Below are 18,887 nucleotides of genomic sequence, written 5' to 3'. Positions count from 1 at the left end.
ATTTCCTGGTATTCCCATATGCACAGGAATCCATGCTATTGTTACACAGATAGCTAGAGCCCTGCACAGATACAAAATTTGTATCCAGATCCAATCCACAAACATGGTCCGTGGATATCATAGAATCATAGAATATCTGCAGATATAAAGTGGAAATCCTCAGATTTGCCGGGCCTTACAGATAGCACACATTATTTCTGTAGTTAGGAACATTACTTCACTTATTAGGTCATTTAATCTTTCTGAAGTTCCTGTTCTGATTGTCATTATGCCTGACAAGGAATCGGATAAAATTACAACTGCAGCTAGTTACTCAGCTCTTATTCAAGTTAGTGCCAACATTACTCCATTAGTTCAGCTGTCAAAATGGCACATAATTCGATAGCCTTTTAGATGTCTGGGTTCCAAGACTAGGAACACAGAAGATTGTTCCACAGTACCCACGTTGTCATCTTTTGATCTGTCTGTATAGACTTGGCAAAGCTGTCCCCATTTTCCATATGTAAATGCAGAAATGTCATTGGTCATAAAATGTTTGGGTTTTTTTCTTCCCTCATTTTTCTTTTTCATACAATTCCAAATCCACAAATGGGGGAATGATTGTCCAGCTATAATTGGACTTCCCATGACTAAAAAATTTTCATTCTTTCCATTTGTCTTTTGTACATGTCACCTTTACCCAGTTTTTGTCCCTGATAATATGAGGAAGTCTGTGGGATTCCATATTATTTTGTCTACTAAGATCCCAGCAATCCTCATAAATCTGTACTTCTATTTTCATGACTCCTTTTACCTTTGCCCAAAAGGTTAGATCTAATAGTTTCATCCTTAGATTTATAGGTGTTTCTCCAGTGGCTATTGGCAGCGCATACACTGGTGGGATTATCATTACACCACATGCCAAGCAGAGCTTGAGCCTGAGCAGTTCCAAATTTCTAAGAATTGTTTTTGAGGCTGAATCAAAAGCTTGGCATCAGTAGTCTAAAACTGGCATCCCTAAAGCTCTATATATCATCACCAGAACCTTCTTATCTGTACTCCATTGGTTTCCAGCTACACTTTTAAGTAAGTTCATCCAACTTTTACACTTCTGTATGATATTATCTATGGGACCATTCCAGGTTAATTTATTATCAAACACTACTCCTAGGAACATCAACTTTTGAACTATCTGAATTTTTTCACCATACAAAAATAAGTCCCATTCTTCCCAAATTTTCTTCCTGGTTAAAAGCATTCCCCTGGTTTTTGCAAGTGAGAATTTCAATCCCTAATCATTTCCCCACTTGGAAATGCTCTGGAGTTTCTCATTTGTCTTTCTATGGTTACTTTAAGTCTTTTATGCTTAGTCCCTAGAGCACAGTCATCTGCAAAAAGGGATGTACCTATTCCCAACTGCACACTTTCTTGTTCCTCTCTGGCTCTTTATAGAGACCAGCTGTCCTCTACCAGGCCCCATTTGAAAGGCTGTTAATGAGGCACAGGTAGGCTGGACCAATTTCCTCCTAAAGGGTCCCATCCACCCTGTGTCAGCTTTACTCTATGAAATCCAACCACTGGCCCCCAGCGAGGTCTCGTCCTTGCAAGGCTTCATGTTTCACATTTGACCCATCTAGGCGTTTGGGGAATGCCTGATGTTAGAGCATCTGAAAGCCAGGCGTAGGAGGGAAACTGCTTGGCAGCCTTAGCTCTAGAGGGCATGAGGTGGCGATTGCTGTGCTGGGTATCTGAGACAGCGCCGTGCCTTGCTCTCTTCAGGGGAGGGAGTTTCAGAGGGACTTGCTGGCCCAGGTGCAGAAGCTGAAGGAGCAGTACGAGAAGCTGCAGAAAGGCTCGGAGAGGCTGCTGAGCAGCATGGGGGATTTCCAGGTAAGAGCAAACCCACTGCGACCTTCCAGGCACCACCCAAGGAGGGGCTGGGGGAGGGCAGCAGGGCGCAGGGCCCCTTGTGTGTGCCTGACCAGCCTTGCTGGGTGCAGAGCCTCCTGTACCACCATTGTGGAGGCCGGCGCCCACCAGGGCACCAGCAGGGACAGCCTTTGGCCTGCCCCCCATGTGGGGGAAGCAAGGGGGGAAGGCTTCTTGTGCCTTTCTCCTCCTCACACACGCGCACTAGAGCCAGCAACAATCTGGCCCTAACTAGGGAAAATTCTGGGTTTCTGATCCCAGGGGCTTTCCCTCAGGAAACTGGCCTCTGGCTGCTTTGGGACCTCACAGGGATGGGGGCGGGGGTTAAATAGTTTGTATGAGGTTTTCCCTTGGGCCCTTCATGACTCGTGGAATGCCACATGTGCTGCATGCACCAGGCATGAAGGGAGAGCTGCCCAGATTTCCCAGAAGGCACTGGGACAAACACAGTTAGGCAGCTTGGTGGGGCTGCAGCACAAACATGGCTGACGCGTGGTCGTGTGGTGAGATAAGCAGTAGTGCAGATGCAGCTCAGGCCGTGCTCCTTGTCACTGTGCCTTGTGGGAACACCACAAACCCTGCTGTGCCAGGGGGTAGGTGGGGCACAAGGTACCCAGGTGGGTGGGGAAATGACATGGCCCAGTTCTTGCCACTCATGGTCACAGACTGTGGGATGATTTGTGACCCTAGCATCCGCCACCCCCCTGTGGCTTGGTTGGCCCTGAAGTTCTGTGCTGACTGTCCCTGCCCAGGACTGACACATACAGGTAGCTTGACACTACAGGAGAAGAATGAGGCAGAGCTGCGGGCCAGTGAGAGACTAAAGAAGCGCAGTCTGTTTAGCTTATCAAAGAGACGGATAAAGAGTGACTTGATCATGGTCTCCAAGAGTCTACATGGGGAGGAGGGTTTCTGATTTAATCCAGCAGACACAGGTAGAGTGAGAGAGACCCAGTGGCTTGAAGCTAAAGCTAGACAAATTTAGACTTTTTTTAAATGAGGGAATTAACTATTGACACAACTTGCCCAGGGACCTGGTGGATTCTCCATCCCTTGAAGCTTAAATCATGATTGGACATCTCTTTGTAAAACAGCTGCTCTCACTCAGCCCCGAGTTCCTGGGCTGGACGCAGGAAGGTGAGGTTCTCTGCCCTGGGTTATACAGATTAGAGGATCGTAGTGGCCCCTTCTGGCCTTAAGGAAGGAAGGAAATGCTAGGAAATGCTTGACTACAACAGTGTGTTTTGCCTGCCCACAGAACCTGCGGGCGATGGTTCAGCAGCTGGACCTGAATAAAGCAGACAAAGCCCTGCTGGAGCAGGAGATGAATGTGGTGAGTCAAGACACGCCGTGGCTTATTCCCTCCTCCCCCATAATATGTTTGGCCTTGCAGTACAGGGTCCAGCTCAGCGCTCAATGGCCCAGGCACAGAACACATTTCTCCCAATGGTGCCCTTGAACTTGCAGGGCCCCGGCCTGGCACTTATCCCACCCCATGCAGGCAGGTCCTGGAGCTTAGGAAAGAGCACAGGAAAGAATCCAGCAAAGGGAATAAATCCTAGCAGCTGCAAGCCCGGTGCCTGGACCTTAAATTCTGACCATGGTGCATAGAGCGGCCCAGCCTTTCCCGGGGGATCTCAGGTAGCCCCGGTCGCTGTTCTCCTTGTGGGCTCACAGGGGGCGCTGCGACCACCTGGTCTCAGAACAGAAGGTGTTCCCTCCGCTACGGCTGAGATGAATTTCTCAGTATTTCTAATTCTCTCTCTCTCGTGCTGTGAATGGAGCTGGGTCCAGGCATTCCTTTGAAGTGTAGCCTAGTCACCTAGGGAGGAGAAGGAGGATAGGTATCTCTGTTGCTTTAGGACCAGGGCCTTGGTGCTAGGCATTTAACCCTTTCTGTTTCTTGCCTGGGTCGGGGACACCACCCATCTCTGACTGAGCCCCAGGGATCTGCCCCTCTTTTCACACTCTGGACCCTAGCCATGCCCTGTCACCACTGCCTGTCTCCTAGGCAGTCCCATCCTCTTCCTCCATGATAGGATGGGAGCTCACAGCACTGTGCAGGGGTTGTGCAGCACCTGGTAGAACTGGGCTCTTAATCCCCCCTAGGTGAGAGAGGTGGGATCCTGCAGTTGGTACCAAATCCAGGTCTCCCATTACATAAATCCTGGCTCCTCACCACCGGTCTGGCCCCTGAGGCCTGAGGAACCTGGACCAGCCTTAAAAGTTCTGGGTCTGGTTCTGTTCAATATCTTCATCAATTATTTAGATAATGGCATACAGATTACACTTATAAGTTTGCGGACAATACCAAGCTGGGAGGGGTTGCAAGTGCTTTGGAGGATAGGATTAAAATTCAAAATGATCTGGAGAAATGGTCTGAAGTAAATAGGATGAAATTCAATAAGGACAAATGCAAAGTACTCCACTTAGGAAGGAACAATCAGTTGCACACATACAAAATGGGAAATGACTGCCTAGGAAGGTGTACTGCGGAAAGGGATCTGGGGGTCATAGTGGACCACAAGCTAAATACGAGTCAACAGTGTAACGCTGTTGCAAAAAAAGCAAACATCATTCTGGGATGTATTAGCAGGAGTATTGTAAGCAAGACACGAGAAGTAATTCTTCCACTCTACTCCACGCTGATTAGGTCTCAACTGGAGTATTGTATCCAGTTCTGGGCACCACATTTAAGGAAAGATGTGGACAAATTGGAGAAAGTCCAGAGAAGAGCAACAAAAATGATTAAAGGTCTAGAAAACATGACCTATGAGGGAAGATTGAAAACATTGGGTTTGTTTAGTCTGGAGAAGAGAAGAGTGAGAGGGGACATGATAACAGTTTTCAAGTACATAAAAGGTTGTTACAAGGAGGAGGGAGAAAAATTGTTCTTCTTAACTTCTGAGGCTAGGACAAGAGGCAATGGGCTTAAATTGCAGTAAGGGCGGTTTAGGTTGGACATTAGGAAAAACTTCCTAACTGTCAGGGTGGTTAAGCACTGGAATAAATTGCCTAGGGAGGTTGTGGAATCTCCATCATTGGGGATTTTTAAGAGCAGGTTGGACAAACACCTGTCAGGGATGGTCTAGATAATACTTAGTCCTGCTGTAAGTGCAGGGAACTGGCCTAGATGACCTCTCAAGGTCCCTTCCAGTCCTATGAGTCTATGAATTCTTCCAGAAACCGCTTCCTTACAGTAACCGCCCCTCAGCTCACACCCCTTACAGTGCCTTTGCCCACATGCTAACCAGCTCTGTCCTTAGTGATGCTGCACATGCAGCCTACACAGAGCTCAGCAGCCTCTGCTCCAGAATTGCAGCCCCCACCCCTTGCACTGAGGGAAAGTCCTAGCTTGTAGGGTATCCTCTTTGTAGGCTGCAACCATGGGGCAGGGGCAGGGGCAGGGGCAGTGGAATCCCAAAACCCACCAGGTCCGAGTCCCTGCATCACAGCCACCTAGGATGGGATGAGCCCTTTAAAATGCTGCCTCTCCACTAGAAAGCAGACAAGAGTGCGCTGGAGGCCATGGTGAACCACGGGGAGCTGCAAAGCGCCACCACTCAACTGAGCGAGATGATGCAGGATCTGTTGCAGAAGATGTCCCTGCAAGACAAGGATTGGCAGAAGGCGCTGGAGAAGCTGTTCAGTGACATGGACTCCAAGGTAGCAGCTTCACCGGGGAGGGAGGGAATGGCCAGCGCATGAAATCACTACACTCCAGAGCAAGTGGGGGGAGGGGCCTAGGGTACAAGCTGCAGTTGAACAGGGTGTAAAGCACCATCAGCCTGATCTTCCTTTCACACCATATAAATAGAAAGACACCGGACTCTGCTGGAGTGAAACTGGAGTGAGACCAGGATCACTCTCCCTATTGCCCCCCTTCCCTGCAGCCAGCTCTCTGGGTAAACAGCATGCTGCATGGGGACAGGCCGACCAGCCCCCCTCTGTGTGAGGGGCAGGGGATCAAGGAAGCATGCAGGCTAGGCCTGGCTCTGTTCCACTCGGGTAAATGCAGTCACTCCCAATGGCAGCAGGATCTGGCCCACAGAGTCCCTTCTATCCCAGGGCTGCTCTGAGCTCTGATGCCCTGGGCCCGGGGCACTAATGTGGCAGGTATCTCCCCACGGAGGGAGTGTGCTGCCCCTGCTTTCGAGTCCTGTGCTGATACCTCACTGGGGGATCCATTCAGCTGACATGGGGATGGAGAGGGAAGGGCACAGGCCTGGGCTCCATTCTCTAATCACTGATGGCTGCACTGTGCACTGATGGGCTTATCTGCCCTGCCACCAGCAGGAAGGGACTTTTCCATCTTTGCTTATTGTCTGTCCCCAAACCCCTATTTGGGGTAGGTGGAAATTGCACTTTTCCTTGTTCAGCTTCAGTCCGGACTGACTGATTAGGCTCAGGACTTTGCTGAGGGTTTTGTTGTGTCCTTCCACTGAAGACCCAAATATCAAAATATTGTCCATGAAAACTACAGCTCCATGTGTGTTCGTTAACAGTTCTGTTGTCTTTCTGTGAAAACATTCAGGTGCACTAGCAATCCCAAAAGATAAACTTCAAATGCAAAATCCCTCAAAGGGTGTGATAAATATACTCAGTTTAGCACTTTCTTTGGCTAAAGGAATTTGCCATAGTCCACTTGAGACATCCAGTTTGGAGAATATTGTAGCTCCTTTCACTCTGGGGGGAAGTCATCCCATGTTGGGAGGATATATTTTTCTCTGACAACTGCTTCATTAAGTCTTTTCAGATCTACACAGATTCGTATCTTTCCATTTTTCTTTGTAACCGGTACCAGCGGGACACACCATACTGTTGGTTCAGACATTTTCTTAATATTCCAATCCACTCCGTTCTCTTTAACTCAGTTTCCACTTTATGAAGTAATGAGATAGAAAGCCTGCCAGTCGTAGGGTTTAGCATTGTCTCTTCAGGTGATTTGTACTGGAGCTCCTTTCAAATTCCAATATCACAAAATATTCCATTGAGTTCTTCCACCTGTCTCACTGGGCCCATCAAGGGTGCCACACTGCAACTGAGAAGGCTGTTGGTCTGTGGTCCTTTGATCACATACATTCTGAATGCACAGCTTTTGTCTTTGTAAGTTGTTTCTGTGGTTAACTGGCCCTTGCAGTTCACAATACCTCCAGGGCTATTCAGAGCTGTGTCAGGTGACTTCAGCTCTGGAAGGGGTTCAAGGTGATTGTAAGTCCCTTCTGAGATGACTGTCAGCTCCTGAGTCAATTTTAAAGTCAATAGTCTTGCCATGAATATTCAGTTTCTCCAGGCAGGTTCTGTATCATCACAAGTGATAGATCCCAGAAGCCATGGCACTTGAGTCAACTCCCTGACTGCTTTTGTGCAGCAAACAGCTGCAAAGTGTCCATATTTTGTGTGTGTATTACACTGTGAGCCTCTGGTTGGACATGCATCATTTCTTGGGATATGACTTTTTCTACACTGTGTGTACGTAGGCTGGAATTTGACCCTCTTGGCCTGGGAGTTCTCTCTCCTTGCGTCAGGGGTTTCATGATAATGACGTTTAACAATCAACTGTGTGTTTATAGCTTCTAAGCTAGTTTCAGGTTTTTCAAGTTGCTCCTGCCTTTGATTCTGCTGTCTGACTAGTTCAGACTGCTTTGTTATCTGTATAGCTGTAGGTAGGGTTAAATCTGTCTTCAACTGTAGCTGCTATGAAAGATTTTATCTGTTAATCCAATAAGGAACCTGTCTCTGATATTTTCATGTTCTGCAATCCCAGAATCACAGTTTTCAGCTAATGCATGCAGAACTCTTATAAAAAAATCAATATATTCCCATGGTTGATGAATTCTCTGGTGAAAATTTGCTCTTTCATAAACCACATTTCTCTGCAGCAAACATAGCCAGAACCCTTTCCTAGTCATCTTTGTGCCTGTCTTCAGTAAACTGAAAGGATTTAAAGATATGCTTTGCCTGCTTCCCCATACTATAAATTAAAGATGATACCTGTGTATCTCCAGTTAACTGGTGGAGCTTTGTAGCAATTTGAAATCTTGCAAAATACTGCTTCCACTGTGAAGATTTGTCAAAACTGAAGTTCTCTGGGGCATTGAAGAGTGGCATGTTGACGATCTCCTGCAACCTTTGTTGCTTTGTTCCTTCTGTTTGTTCCCCTTGGCACTAGCTTACTTCTGACACCATGTCATGTACTTCTTGTACACGGTAGGTTGCAGGGCTGCTACTAGCAGGTCAGGCTTCTGTATCAGATATGGACTGACTACAGAGCTTACATCTCAGAGAGATACACATCAGATGTGTTCACTATGAGATCCTTTAGTGCTCTGCCAGGTATGGCTGAGGTTAGCTTAAATAAGGTCTTTTACAGACAGTGCCATCTAATGGCTGAACAGTATAATACAATTTAGCATTCCATTACAGGGGGAGTAAAGTGCAAACTGACAGAGATGCCTGCTGCTGCTAGCAGGGCTCCTTTCTTGGTCACCTGGCTTCTCTCTCCCCCATCTCTATGCAGTTGGACCACATGGCCCTGGACCCTTTGCGGAAGCAGCTGGAGGAAGTATGGAAGTTCATTAAGAAGTATTTGAGTGAGGGCCCCCGTTTTGATGCTGACAGTGCCGCTGGCTTTAAAAGGTGAGTGGGTGAGAGGCAGGGTCCTGTGGAGGGGACTGGAGTATTGGGCCCTCCCTCTGGCTCTACCTTGGAGAGATCACAAAGGAACAGGTGGGCTGTGCCCCGCCAAGGACTGCGTGGGCAGGCAGCCCAGAGTCGAGGGCTGCACTTTGCTGGATAAAATGGAGCCAAAGGCAGCCACGTTCATATAGATGCAGCCAAGTGAACCACTAGTCCCAGCAAGCAATGCCACATCCTGCTGCTAGCTGCTAAACTCCTTGCATTGGTTTGAGCATTGGCCTGCTAAACCCAGGGTTGTGAGTTCAATCCTTGAGGGGGCCATATAGGGATCTGGGGCAAAAATCTGTCTGGGGATTGGTCCTGCTTTGAGCAGGAGGTTGGACTAGATGACCTCCTAAGGTCCCTTCCAACCTTGATATTCTATGATTCTATGATCATGATAGAGCCCCGATTGCCTGCTGGGAGCTGTAATCTCTTTGGGCACCTCCCTTTAAAGACAAGGGCAGCTGTGGGAGCATTGTATACACAGGGGCTTACAGGCAGGACTTCATCAGCCCTGCCATGACCAATGCTCTGGATTCTAACAGGCTTGTCAGTATCATGTTTGATAGACTCCGGCTTCACACTCAGTCAGTCACAAACCCTTAGTCATGGGAGGTCCTGCTCTCTCCTGAAGCTCAGGAATTAACCTGGCAGCTTGCAAGGTTCTCAGTGAAACTGGAGCAGCTGCTCCACATCCCCTCCAGTTGCCGCCACACACAAGGTCCATGTGTCGAAAGCCAAGAACAGGTTGGCCTCCTCAACACCTGCAGCAAATGCTGTCTCACCTAGACTGTTTGGAGAATGGAGTTAATGTTTCTCTTTCCTCTGTTACTCATGCCCAAGGCAAGAATCACTGACCTGAGCTCCTGGGGCTGATTCATAGAGGGGGCTCTAGAAAGCCAGTCTGGCCAGTGGACAGAGCACTGGGCTGGGACTCAGGTGACCGGGCTCCTGGTCTTGGCTCTGCTCCTGAACTGCTGGGGGACTTTGAATAAGTGACTTCCCTACTTTGGTTCCTCCTTCCCCTTTGTACAGTGTAAGCTCTTCAGGGGAGGGACTGGCTCTCACTGTGCATGTCCAGGGCCCTGATCTCATTTGGGATCTCCAGGTGCTACCGTAATACAAATCAGAATAAATGTGTTTATAAGCTACAGTCAGTGCCACCTGTGAGCTCTGCTGTAGGCTACAGCGTAGCATGAGCACGGCATAAGGCAAGTCGCTGTGTCTGTTTCAGACAGCTCTTTGAACGAGTGAAGTGCATTTCCTGTGACAGACCCGTGGCCATGATGACTGGGCCGTGAGTATCAAGTAATGCCCCATTTCCTGCAGTTCTGGCTGAGCCAAGCAAGCACAGGACGTTTCCACTAGAGGGCACTGTTTGACTTTTTTTCATACCATTACTTTCGTGCAGGCACCTGGTGACAGTCCGAAAAGCAAATCTGCTCTCCCGGCCACGTCCGGCTAGTGCCAACGGTTACGAGTACCTGGCACTTCAGCAGCGAGCAAGGTGAGCAATTCCCCAGGGAGCTGCAGGTCCCCAGCATGGCTAAACCAGCCAGGAGGCTCCTCTCGTGCAGTTGCATCTGACGAGGACGTGCCATGTACCTGGCTGCTCCTGGGCCTGCATGGCGGACTCCTCACATGCTGCCTGTGTACTTCCCAGCCCTCTAATTCGGGTGCCCGGCTCGCCACGTGCCAGCCCCTCTCTCACTCTGAAGACCTGCAATCCCGTTACAGGCTCGTGCTAAGCCACTTGCCTCCTTTCAGCAGTGCCCCATCACTGGGTGCTAGATGCTCTCTGCCCTGCTGGGGTCAGGCACCTGACTCAGCCCTTGTGTCTGGCGAGGCAGGGGCCTGTATTCCAATCCTGTGAGTGACTTGAGCAGGAATGGAACCAGGTTCCCAGTCCCTGCCACAGGGCTCCTGCACTGCCAGTGGATGTCACCTCTGCAAGACACCTGCCACAGGCAGTAGGTTTACGTACCCTTGCTCTTGCACACCCTACCCCAGGGCACTGCTCTGACCTGAGGAGAAACTCCTCACCCACTGGGAACTTAAACCAGATTGTAGAGCTGTCACCTTGCTGGCCTTGCTGCAGGCCTATCACCTGCTGGCGCTGACACCCGTCTACAGCCCGGGGGAACGGACACCAGCACGTCACCCCTGAAGCACCTGGCTTAGCATGAAATTTCTCTCTCTCTTTGTAGCACCAGTTGCTTCTTTCCAGCTCTCTGACTCCTGAGCCAGTCCAAGGGAACTCCAAGTTCCCGGCGGCACAGGCTGGCTAGATCGCAAGATCCATGCAGAGCCCTGCTCATCTGCTTTCCTCTAGGAGACTGGCTGATTCTTGGCTGGTCAAGGTCAGGGTTCTGCAGCAGACTGCCTGCTTTCTCCTTCCCCAGGGAGCAAGCTGTAGAGGGCAATGACGGGCATGAAATGACTAGCCGTGGGCAGCTCTCCTCCCAGCAGTGCTGGCAATGCCAGGCACATGCCGCCTACCCTGTCAAGCGATTGTCCAAAGTGAAGGCTCTTACCACCATGTACCCCTACGGAGACCCCACAGTCCTCACCTACGATAACGTAAGCCAGCCTGTGTTGCCCTGTGTGTTCCCCTCCCACACTAACGTCAGCACAGCACTTCCCTTATACCAATTGGCTTCGGGCCACTTCTCCACTGGAGCATCGGGCCGAGGGCCAGCATGGGGAGATGGGGCCACCAGGAGAACCTGCTGGAGGGGATTGATCTGGCAGGGGGGCAGGGAGGGCAGTGGCTGTGAGTGAGAGGGTTAAGGCAGGCAGTGTTGGGAGGTGGGTGGCAGGGGGGAGAGGAAGAGATTAGCAGCGGGGAGGAAGTCGGGGAGCCCGGTGTGAGGAGAGCAGTGTTCAGGCGAGATCTCCATGCACATTGTGTTCTTCCTTGCAGAGCGAAGTGGATATACTGGGCATCAACGGAGTTCTCTACAAGGGCAGGGTGAGCTCACAGCCGGCAAACCGGAGTGTCTCTCTGGAGAAGGAGTTCTCAGGTTGGTTGGAGGGGCAGCTCCTCTGGCAGAGGGTGTGGGGCAGGGCGAGGGGTGCAGCTCACAGGCTAAACACCGCTGGGGCCACTTGCACTTTTAGAATGGAGATGCGCAGATGACCCCACCCCCGGCATGCAACGCACTAGCTCCAGGCACTCGAGCTACTCAGCCCAAAATGGAGCATTGCATGCTGGGATCTGTAGTCAGCATGGGTGGCCCTGAAGATGAAGGGTGCTGCAATCAGCTCCATTGTATACACGTTCTAAGTGTCCTTAGTGGGTTCCCAGTGCAGCCCCCTGGGCTGGGCAGTTTGGGTGCCACGGGGTAGCTGATGGACATACGCCATGTGCCCAGCCCGATGAGTGAGGCCATGAGGCATAAGCAGAGCCTCGGAAAGCTGCTGTGGGGAGTGCCGTGTGGACAGCAACTCAGCCATTCCCATGGGGGCTTCACATGAATCCCTGGCCCCACCCTGCTCCATACACACAGGGCCAGAGCGCAAGATGGCTGCTCAGGGGTGAGATCTCCTCCTGGTAGCCATGCACCCCCAGTCTTGCTCTGTCCTGGGGATATCCCTGCTGGGCTGGCCTCCCTGCACTCCCTGTACTGCTTGGACACGGCTTTGGCCTCTTGCCACGCTAACCGGTCTCTTTCAATTCCTCACTCTGCAGGAGCAAAGACCCCCCGGCCACCCTCCAAACATGGGATGGAAAGGATGCGCTCTGCCACCTCCTATGGCAGCCACTATGTGTCACCCTATGCATGTGAGTGCTGGGGTCCCTGCAGGGTGGCATTCCGAGGGGCTGGTCAGGGCCTGCCTCTCCTGGCTAGCATTAAGAGTGTCTCCTGGCTCCAGAGCTCTGCTCTGTGAGTGCACAGTGAAATACGTGCCTGTGATGGCAGGGGGAGTGCATCTGGCAGGCTCATGACGTGGGGAACAGCCAGGGTCACACAGCACGACAGTATTCTTGTGTACTAGCCTGCACACAAGCTGTGTAGAGTCAGGGAATGCAGGCGGAGGGAGCCGGGCATGGGCAAGGGGCAGTAGGAAAGACATCACGCGCGGGGGCGTGACACTCCATGGAGATCTGGCAGTGGCTGCAGTGCAGAAGGCTCTCACACCAAGGGAGTGGGGGATTGTGGGGAGGGTTGTGCAGCGGCGCAGGGTTGGCAGGTGCTGGATGAGCAGAGGCAGTAGGGAGGAGACTAAAGTGAGGAGGGGCAGGGTCTGGAGACAGTCTGGAGCAAATCCAGGAGCGGGTCTGCAACTATGCAGGGTCAATCTGAGCTTCAGAGACTTGCAGGCAGCGGAGAGGAGAGCGAGCTGTTAGGCCAGCCAGCCGGCTTGCTGCCCTGGAGCAGCGCAGAGCAGAGCTCCAGCCGCCCTCGGCCAGTGGCCAGCAGACCCTGCTGGGGACATGGCTCTCCCAGGTGGACCTGGTGGCTGCCATCCTTGTCGATGTCAGGGGGTGGGGTTGGCCAACCCAGCATCCATGACGTGCACAGCGAGCGCCTTGCCGTGGTGCCAGGCAGCTCCTGGTGGTGAGAGTGGTGTGGCTGTGCCAGCTGCATGCGAGGCCGCCAGAGGAACCCCGCTGAGGTCAGCGCTGAAGAGGGGGCAGGAACCAGGCCCTGGCTCTAGCTCGCAACAGCCATCACATCACTGTGGGCTCTGGCCCACTCAGCTCATCGTCCCACGGGCAGAGTCAAAGCTGAGTGGGGGGAGGCAGATCCCTGGAGCCTCCACACAACACCCCCTGTGGACCAGCTCCACCCCCTACCCCAGGCTGGAAGAGAACTTGGGGGTGGGCAGGCTTCCCTGTCTCACCCCCTTGAACTCCAGGGGTGGCTATAAAGTCACCGAGCCCATGGGCTGAGTGTGTTTTCTTCCCTCCATGTGTTGCAGCCTCTGTCGTCCGGACGAGGGCCACGTCCGCAGGGAGCAAGTCGCAGCCTGCCCAGGAGCTGCCGTCCTGCATGGTGCGGGTGAAGACCGAGCTCCCCCCAGGGCAGCTGCCAAGCGAGGGGGGGGTGGCCGGCCTGTGAGCCACAAGGGACTGTGGCAGCTCCACAGGCCCCGCCCCCATCCCTTCCTTTACCCACCATTCCTTGTGTAAATACTGTGCTATGTTGCTGCGCAGGATGGCCATCGCCAGGCGTTCCTGCTGCACATGGCCGTTGGACAGCACCGCCAGCAGGCCAGACCCACCGTCTCCCTTACAACCGGGACAACGAGAGGGATTTCTTACTGGGCAGAGCACGCTCCATGCAGCGGGGACTCACCAGCCATCAGCTTCACCAGGAGCTCTATTGGGGGCAGGATGGGGGCTGGGAGGGCTGCCCCTGGCGGCAGGTGTCACCTCGTTATAAACCAGTCGCCCCCCCAGACCAACCAGCTAATCTCTGCATTAACACAGAGTCACAGCCAGGATCCACGAGGCACAGCGGGACCCCTGGGGCAGAGCTGAGCCAACCGCCCTACCAGCAGGATTCCCCAGGCCATGGGAGCTTGTGATGAGGCCCAAAGGCTGCCCTGCTCAGGGGCCTGTGGCTAGCTTGGCTGTTGAATCATTATAATGATCACCTAGGCCCAGGTGTGTTGCATTGAGGTCAGGGGAGCTCTTCTGGGTCTGCAGTGGGAGAGCTCTGGCCCTTACACAGCTGGCTTGCCTCCCTCCATCACCCTTAACTGGGTTCCCAGGAGAATTCTCTCCCTCTGTCCTGCCACCACCGGACCAGCAGGCTCCTGCTACGTTGCCTCCAAGGCCCCATACGGCTCCAACAAACTGGGTCCCTCCACCAAGTGCAGCACTCCTGGCACATGAGGATATGAACCTCCAGTGGGGTACAACACTGCATGGATCACCTCGATCCACGAGGCGCCGAGGCCTGGGGTTCTGAACAAGAGCCCGAGCGTGGCAGCATGTGCAGGCCTCCACCAGACAGCGCCAGCTCTGCTTGCTGTGCCTGGGCCTGTCCGCTCTCCAGATCCAGCAGGGACCCTTTGGTTTGGCCTGCGAACACGCTCCCCCTTTCCCTCCCAGCATTGAGCTTGGAAAGCAGGCGCCCCAGAGCTGCTGGCCACCCTCGCAGCTGTGCATTCACAACAGACGAACTTAAGGAACTCCATAAAGTTTTCACTTTTCTAAGCGGCTTTGGGTGAGATCATTTCTTGCTGGCACCAAGGCGAGAGCCCCACTGCGGGTGGGGAGAGGTTACCGATCACACACTCACTGAGGCCTGGGCGCTGGGCCAGAGGGCATGAGGGATGGCTGGGGACATCTCCTCTTACCATGAGTAGCATCTTGCAGCCTATGCCTGTAGAGCCGTTGGGGCCAACGCTGACCTTGTTTATACCAGAGTAAATCTGGAGTAATCCCCCCAAAGTGACAGGAGTTACACCAGAGTGAGATCAGCGGCCAGCCCTTTGCCTCGAGGTCAGGGGTTCTAATCCAGCCCAAGCATGGCAAGAGAAAAGCTGTTCCCACCTGGCAGCTTTGTGCTAGCCTTGGTCCATCTCGTAGTATGCAGTGTCAGTGTCACGCGAGGCCAAGGACAAGAGAGCTGTGGCAGCAGAGCAGTGAGGCACATTGGTGCTGGCCCTGTTTTGTGGCCTCAGGGGGAGCGTGACAGTCCAATGCTGTGTTCTCCCTACACACTGAGGAAGGCATTTCGCTGGCTGCAGTGGTTTGAAATCACGAGACTCTGTCTCTCTTACCTAGGACTAGTTCTGCCTTTGCTTACACTCATGTACCCCAATTGTCCCCCCATTATGGGTAGGGAAGAAAAGGTGGAGACAGGTGAAGTGACTTGCCCAGGGCTGTAAGGAGGAGTTGGTGGGAGCAGTGGGATTAGAACGCAGGCGATCATGGCTCCCAGGCATCTGCACAGCCCTGCACTTCTGAGAGAACGGCATGCTCTTGCCCACAAGTCAGGCCTGCAGTGTTGGTGCCTGTAGCTGGGGAAAGCTAGCTGGGAAAGACTGAGAGCACCTGAATCTGGTTGTCCCTGAGAGGGAACTGAGAGCTGGGTCCTCCAAAGCAACATAACAGAGCCCCATGGAGCAGAGTCTGTGGCCAGTGTCGCAGTGCATTGGGCTGTGAGAGCTGGTCCTGGAGCAATGCCAGCACCAATGCAGGCACCAGAGCATGCAACCAGTGGCAGCAGCATTGCTGAGGTGCAGAAGCATTGATATTTAATGCTGGGCTCCCTCTGACAGAGCCAAGGCACACGTTGTTCTGGGAACAAGTGTCCTTGTCAAGCAAACACAGAGAGCAGAAGACAACAGGACGGCCATGCAGCACATCCCTGCCAACCACTGGCAGCGTGTCAGGCCTACGCCCGCACAGAGTGGGAATCGCATTTATAAAATTCAGCCTGGCAAGTGGCTCCTGTTGTGCGAAGCGTGGGCACCACCAGTGTCGCTTCTGGCTCAGCCAGAGCCTCTCTCAGGCACTACGGCCTGGTGGTTCAGGCACTGGCCTAGGGGAGCCCTGGGTGTAAGTTCCTGTACTGCCTGGTTCTGAGTGGCCTAGGATAAAAAAAATCTGCTCTGAGTCAGACAGAGCAGGGCCTTGAAGTTGGCTTCCCCCTCCCGCCTTCCTGGACATTTCAACACAATCTCGACCCATTTCACAACAGAGCAAGGGGGTGGGGTTGGCCCAATGAGGTGCCAGGTTTGTATAATTTTTGGTGGTGCCCAGAACGGGTCCAGCAGAGCCGTCCAGTCCATAGGACGGACCGGGGCAACCGCCCCGGCCCCGTGATTTGGAATAGGGGCTGGAAGAGTTGGCACCTTGGAGGAAGGGGTGGAGTGGGGGCGGGAGGGAGCAGGGGCGGGAAGAGGTGGAGCAGAGCGGAGCAGGGCAGACTGGAGCCGGGTCACTTGCTGCTGCAGGCACCAGGCCCCCCCGCTAATCCCCCAGGCCGCCCTGGACCCTACATCCCCCTGAAGTGCGGGGCCCGGGGCGGTTGCCTCGGTCCGTCCTATGGACGGGATGGCTCTGAAAATAGCCCAAACATTAGTGGAGCTGGGCCAACCTACCTGAATACTGGTGGAGCATGGGCACCACAGGCCCATATAACTCACCACCTATGAAGGCACTGGGTCGCAGCGGTTATGGTGAGCACCGCTGACCTGGCTGTTAAAAGTCCCGTCACTGGTGCTGCCCGGCTAAGGCAGGCTAGTTCCTACCTATTCTGACACCGCGCTGCGCCCCAGAAGCAGCCAGCAGCAGGTCCGGCTCCTAGGCGTGGAGGCCCCTGCCCTGATCACCAGCTCTGCACTCCCATTGACCAGTTCCCAGCCAATGGGAGCTGGGCGGGGGGGTTGCCTGTGGGTGAGAGCCACGTGGAGCCACTTGTGTGCCTCTACCTAGGAGCCAGACCTGCTGCTGGCCACTTCCAGGGCGCAGCATGGTCCATGGTGCCAGGACAGTCAGGAAACCTGCCTTAGCACCCCCGCTGCACCACTGACAGGGAGCCATGCATGGTAAGCCCACGACCCAACTCCGTGCCCCAATCCTCTGCCCCAGCCGTGAGCCCCCCACAAACCCGGATTCCCTTCCTGCACCCCAAACCCCTCATCCCCAGCCCCACCCATAGCCTGCACCCCCAGCCCAGAGCCCTGACCCCCTCCCGCACCCCAACTCCTTGCCGCAGCCCAGAGCCCCCTCCCACACCCCAAACCCCTCATCCCCAGCTCTGTTGGGTCACGGGCATCAACAATTTTCTTCAACTGGGTTGCCAGAAAAAAAGTTTGAAAACCATTGCCATAGGGGGCAGAGATGCCCTGGAAGGCCCAGCTAAGTACTTGTACCCTCGCTAATCTAGCCCTCAGCATAGTGACAGTGCACGCATCCCCTCTCCCAGCAGTCCTGCACCCCCATGTTATGTGATGGGGAATCTTTAATATACAGGGGGAAAATTACACCGAAGTGCCTTAAAAAATATTTGTTGCTGCCTAATATGCCAGGCATGTGGGGCAAAGCAGCCCTGCTGCGCTGTCCCATGGTGCCCTGCTGCAGGGCCAGCAGCCTAGCAGAGTAGGGCCCAGCAGCGAGGAGGGGAAGGCCAAGTGACACTGATTTTAGGTGCCTCGTCCCCCCAGTGCCCAACCTGAGACATGGCACGCTGGTTCTCAGAGGCACTAAGCACCTGCTGTTCCCCTTGACTTCAGCTGGGGTTGGGCTTCCCCCACACCCTGGGAAATCAGGCAGCCCAAAAGCAGAGATTGCCCAGAATGAGAAACCCTTAAGCCATATGGGGAGCACAGGGCAGCCTAGGGCCTTGCCTACCGTAGGAAAGCAGGTGCTGATTTCAGTCGAGTTCACTGGAAATGAGGCGTGTGTTTACAGTCAGTCCGAAGTCACCCAAGCAGTCAAATGAAAAGGAATTAGATTAATGTCATGGCCAGGTCATGGGCAGCCAGACCTAGTAGTCAGAGTCCACAGTCACGAGACGGGAGCCAAGACTCAGCTGGCTCAGGCTAGTGGGAGATCAGAACCACAAGTCAAGAGCCAGAGGGTCAGAGGCAGGTGACAAACTGGAGGTCAGGAACCACAATCAGACGCCAGACGTCATGTGGGGCCAGGGTGCCAGGAAGTCAGGCCAGTGGAGCAGGCAGGGGAAGCACAAGGCACACAGTCCAGAGCAGGGTGGAGCCCAGATGCTCAGACAGCTTCCTGGTCTTGCTGCTGGCTTAAGTAGGGCCAGCAGGCCAATCAGCTGCTCTGGGACTCTTCCAATAGGACCTCAGGGGCAGAGTATAAAACTGGGGCTTGGCTTCATGGGTCCTAGGTAAGTGGTTGTCAGCAGGCTGTTAGATGGAGGGTTGAAGCATGGCTGCTCTAACTGACTTAGGTTCAAGACCCAGGAGTCATGACATCAACCCCTCCCCTTGGGGAATCCCCCACCAGGCAACGTTGGTCCAGGTTTCTCAGGGGCACTCCTATGGAAGGCTTGAACCAGGGCAAGAGATGGAGCACTTCTAGCTGGGGGTGCCCTGGTGGAATGTATATGCACCCATCAAGGTAGGTTATCCCATCCTGTGCAGAGTGTTGCATCTTGGTTCTGGCTTTTGTTTGCTCAGACTGTTCTGTCACCTCCTGGACTAATGGATTGCCCTGTGAAGCGGACCAGATTAGATCAAGCAAGTCTTGGTGTATTGTGGCACTGACAACATTAAAAGGTTTTAGGAGACAGGGTGGTTCTTGGCTAGGCTCCTCACCCTCTTGGTAGTATTCCCCCTTTCGAGATAAGGCATCAGCTTTCCCATTC

Source organism: Terrapene carolina, unplaced genomic scaffold (assembly GCF_002925995.2).
Source record: "Terrapene carolina triunguis isolate 2854851 unplaced genomic scaffold, T_m_triunguis-2.0 Scaffold93, whole genome shotgun sequence".
NCBI lineage: Eukaryota > Metazoa > Chordata > Testudines > Emydidae > Terrapene > Terrapene triunguis.
The sequence above is the reverse complement of the archived record's forward strand: the minus strand, read 5'-3'. Positions refer to the sequence as shown.